Source organism: Equus przewalskii, chromosome 19, assembly GCF_037783145.1.
Source record: "Equus przewalskii isolate Varuska chromosome 19, EquPr2, whole genome shotgun sequence".
Classification (NCBI taxonomy): Eukaryota; Metazoa; Chordata; class Mammalia; order Perissodactyla; family Equidae; genus Equus; species Equus przewalskii.
In genome coordinates, this window is record NC_091849.1 from 31,522,322 (window position 1) to 31,527,526 (window position 5,205).

Here is a 5,205-nt window from a genome sequence, read left to right on the forward strand (position 1 = left end):
TGAAGTCATACGTCCAGGTAAGCAGCACCAAGGGTGGGGGTGCAGGTCGTGAGGGGCATGTGGGGGGTATTTGTACTGTGAGGGGATCCCTTCAAACTTATCCTGAACCACAGGCCTGCAAATACGAGCCCCCTACACTCCTGGAGTTTGTTGCCTAGTTCCAACTCTCAGCTCCCCACCCCGACCCCATTCCGGGCCTTCGGACTCCCGCTTCCCACATGCTTCCCTCCCTGCACAGTCCATGAAGAGTTCCCATCTAAGAGTTCATTGTTTCCTAGAGAGTAGGGACAGCCAGTCTTCTCTTTCCCATAACCCTATATCCTTGTACAAGGCCAGTCATATCCCCTGGCCCAGTGATCTCTGTTCCCCAGAGGCTTATACTTAAGACAGGAAGCTAGCTTGGCTGCACAGTACAGATGACCTTAAATAGGGTCCAAAAATGTCAGAGGCCTAATTCCTGACTTCCAGTGAGCCTCAGCCCCCTACCCTGCCTCCCTACCCCACGTCCCCTTCACTCAGGATCCTGAGCCCCAGCCCACAGCTGAGCTGGCCCAGGCTGAGGAGTTGCTGGAGCAGCAGCTGGAGCTGTCCCAGGCCCTACTGGAAGGGCAACAGGGGCCTGGGAAGCCCACGCCCTGGTTCTCAAGACCCAGAAGCTCAAGGAAGAGATGAGGAGACACAGAGAGAGCCTGAGAGGAGACGCCTAAGCTTTCCTCCAGTTCCCACTTCACCCTCCAACAATGGAAATATTACGCACCAGCCCCCTGAGCTCCTCAATCAGAAACATCCCAGCCTTTCCCAGGCCACTAAGAAAAACGGAACTCACCTCCACAAAGGGTCAGAAATTGGAAAGCAGTGAGGAGCCATGGTCTCTGCAGTCTCTTTAGTCACATCCCCCACTTTGACCCCTCCCACTGACCTCTGCCCCACAGCAGGGAACACAGTCCTTACAGGGATACATCCTGGATCATACCCTAAAACAACCTCACCCCAAATTCAGTAAAGAAATGGAGCATTTACAGACATCACAGACGCATTTGTTTTTTAGTTTTGTTGAAAAAAAGTGCTGACAAATCAGGAAATGGAAGTTTAGGAGTGGTGGTGATGCAAAAGAGAGAAGCCATGGGGTGGGGGTTGGGAGTTGTCAAGGGTAGGTGGCAGTAGTGCCTCCTTTGCTCCTACCCGTGGTGTCATCTCCTGAAGAGGGACAGCTGTCACATTCCAGAATGGGAGGGTAAGTCCTCTACCACGCCTGCTCAACTGAAGAGAAAACATGGCACAGTTACAATAAGACACAGAAAAGAAAAAGTGAGGCTGGCAGAGACACACACACCCATACATGAAGTCGTTTATGTGGTGTGTGGGTTCAGAGGATAGACTTGAGGGTGGGAAAAAGAAATGTGACAAGAAAAGAAAGCAACCCCATATAGAGGTCACCTAACATCCCAACAGGGCATCAAGACCAGGGGGCCACGAACTTGTCAAGTGTCCATTATGCTGCAGAGGCTTTGCTAAGTAATAGGATTTATAACAAACACACTAAAGAACAAGGGGAATCTAAAGAGTTGGGGAGGCCAGTTTCAATACTCTCTGTAGGAGATGTCTATCTCCTCAGGCAGCTCACTAATATCGACCTCAAAGCAATCCTGCACAGCATCCTGCACATCATTGAGGATCTTGGCATCATTCTCATGTGACACAAATGTGACGGCCAAGCCCTAGGGGCCAAACTGGCCTGCTCTGGCCACCTGGAAGGACACAGAGGATAGAACTGGAAGACCCCCAAAAGGGAAGACACCCCAAAGGAGGGATGAAGAAGGAAGGTTGCAAAGATACAGAAAATAGAGGGTTGGGGGAGGACAATGGGGTGTTCTTGTTGCAGGGGTGTGTACCCGATGCAGGTGGGTGTCAGAATGCTCAGGCTGTCACAGTTAAAGGCAATGTTCACCTGCTCCATGTCCATGCCTCGGCTGAGTAGGTTGGTAGCCACAAGAACTCGTCATGGAAAATCTTTAAACTGCTGATACCGAGAAAGCCTTCACAAGGAAGGAAATTAGAAAAATGTTGAAAGTCCCTTCTCTCACTGGCCTCTTTTCCTCCCAAGGACACAAAACATCTTCCCCATCTCCGACTCACTTCTCCTCATGGGGCATCAGTCGGTGGATGGCAATGGCTGGGAAGTTCTGCTCCACCAGGAGCTGGGCCAGGGCAATGCAACGCTGCACGGACTTCACAAAGATCACCGCCCCCCCAAGTGTGTGCATGTGTGTGTGTGTGTGTGTGTTGCATCTGTGAGTGAGAAGGGGGATGTGTGTTCATGGGTGTATGAGAGAGATTATGCGCGAGAGAGTTTTCAGTGATTACACTCTTCTAAAGGAATTCCCCTTCGTCTCCATCACATATTTCCTCTTCTGCTCTAAATATAACTTAGCTTCTCTCTCTCGGCGCTGAGTCTTCCTGAGCAGACATATTACAGAGAAGACGCAGAGAACAGTAACCGAAATTACCAGATATGTTGGGAGACAAGGATGAGGACACCTCTTGAAGAAGTGGTAAAAATTAGAACTAAAGTCTAGAAAGACCATGACCAACATACCTGCTCATCAAAATACCAAACATAAGCAACCTACCTATTCTAGAAAGTCGTTTTTAGTGGTAATAAACCACACAACAGGTACAGTGATGGAAGGCTTTTCCTCAGTCAGTGACACAAGAACAAACAAACAACTTTAAGGACCTAACAGCCCCAAGATATTTTGGGACTTTTATGAACTTATTTAAAACCCTCAAGGGTTTTTATATTTTGAGGTTTATTTATTGTGGTTCTTATTTATTGAGTACCTGTTGGTGCCAGCCATGGAACAGAAAAGCAGTTTCCACCTTGTTCATGCTCAGCCCCCAAAAAGACATTTATATTCTCATTTAAAAGAATTACATTTAAGAGAATCTCTCCACCATTCTCTCTCAAATCATATACATGGTTTTCTCAATAAAAGGGTACTTAATACAGGTTTCTCCTACAGTGGAGATATGCTCATCCTCCTACTGGGCCTTGAACAACTGACCTCATTGAACTCAAGGACATGCAGAAGGTCAAAGAGCTTCCGGTTCTTCTCCTGATCCTTCAGTTTCATGTAGCACTGCTGCAACTCATGCAGCCACAGCTTCGTCTCATCATCCACGAAGATCTCCACTGGCTGGGGGAGGAGGGGGAAGGAAAGGGGTGGGGAACTGCAGGAGGGCAGAGTGGGGGGGGTTAAACCTTGAGGGGGTTGAGGAAGTTGATTTCCAGTACACCCCTTTTGGGGGAGATGGGGAGAAGAGAAACGATTGAACACCACTCCCTACCCCCCAAAAGTACCTACATTGTTATGTGGTCTCTTCCACATTAGATGTAATTTCCTTCCTATCAGTTGAGTTTTAAGATTGCCCAGCTGAAAACTGTCACGGGAAGGGAACTTTGCAGGGAGGAAAAGGAGCAGTGAAACCACCCAATGGCGAGACATAACAGATATGCCTGAATCTCTCAGTGCATCAGCCTCTGCTGCTACAGGTGTGAACACACCCCTTCCATCATGGACCTTATCCTCCCGATTGCCAGAGTCCTCCACCGTCTGCCCTTCAGTCTATAGGCTGACTCATTAGTTTCTGGAGAGGGAACTACAGCTGTGCTGCTTTTGCTCAAAACCTGAGCCGAGCCTATTATTCCTTTAGCGATACAGCAGCTCTGCTCATCCCAAGTCTCCACCTGCAACTAGGAACCGCCCTCCCTGACTGTGAACTAGGAGTGACTGCTCTGTCTAGGTTTGAGGTGAGGAACTGAGAAGTCTGATTCTCAGTGATGTGGAATCCACACTTCCCTAAATTTGCCCAAATGTACAGTGAAAATCAACAACATTTCCTTATAGCTCCCGTGGAGGTAAAATATCTATCCATGTTACAATCCCACTTCTGATTATTTATCCTACAGATACATCATCATGCCTAGAAATCATATAGAAGAAGATTATGCATTGCAGCACTATTTTAATAGCAAAAGGTGAAATTACCCAAGTGTCAATAAATAGTGGACCAGTTAAATCCATCCACATAGTAGAAGACCATAAAGCTATAAAAAAAGGAAAAGGGAAATTCTTCACGTGTTGACAAGATCTCCAAATGAAATTATTAACAAAAATAATCAAGTTGCAGAACTGTGTATACTATGCTATATTTTCTTTAAAAGGGGAAGAAGAATTTATGTACATCTACGTGCCTGGAAAGACACCCAAGGACTTAGTGATAATGGTTCTCTAAGGGGAGAGCAGTAGGAACTGTGAGAATGGGAAACAATTTTGAAAATATTTTCACAGTATGCTTTGGGTAGTTTTAAACTTCTGAAAATTTGAAGCTATTATCTAATAAAAATGGAATAGAATAACAATATAACAACAACAGAAGAAAACTACACAGTAAGACAAGACGGCCCAGCTCTGGCATAACAATCTTCAACGGAAGCATGTCGGGGTTGCTACCCACTCTCCTGTGACAATTGCTGCTCTGCCCTGGGCTGCAGATGGCACTTGGGCCTGTCCACACGTCACCTGTGGGGAAACTGATTTGCATTCCACTTCCCAATCTTTAAAGGAATAGAATTACATTATTCTACTTCCCCAGTCAAGGAATCCACTTATCAACAATTGAAAGATATTTTCCAGAGCTATTATTTGCCCTCTTCTCAATATTGTCTACTGATTGGTTCTACATGGAGTTTCTCCCTCTTGCTCTCATTTAGACTTTTTCACTTCTAAGGTGATTCAATAACTCTCTGTTCACAGCTTGCTCCAATCCAAATGACCTCTGACAAGGCAGGGCTGAGTGAGCTCCCAAACGATGACAAGCACCTTGTCAGCCTCTTACCACATCCGTTATGCCCGACACCCATTGTGGAGTGTAGGCAGTTTCTACTGTGAGACGATAGATATTAGCAAGAGAGAGCTCCTCTCTGTGTTCCAGGTGCTCCATTCTGCCCCCTCCCACAAAGGATGGGAATAAGTAGACACCGAGGGCAGCCATGCACCATCACACAGGAGCTCAGGACTTCAGTGTCTCTGGCTTTAACCATGAAGATCAAGTCTGAACTCTGAGGGCGAAGACATAGAAAATGGGTGGTATTGGGAGACCATAGACACAGAGGACTCTCAGGAGTGTGTCTAAGGCTAATGA

The 5,205-nt window shown here is 46.7% G+C and overlaps 1 pseudogene; it reads right to left on the reverse strand.

Moving 5' to 3' along the window:
* Positions 1-1,458: 1,458 nt before the first annotated feature.
* Positions 1,459-4,924, reverse strand: LOC103546047 (spliceosome RNA helicase DDX39B-like; annotated as a pseudogene).
* Between the last annotated feature and the right edge of the window lie 281 nt (positions 4,925-5,205).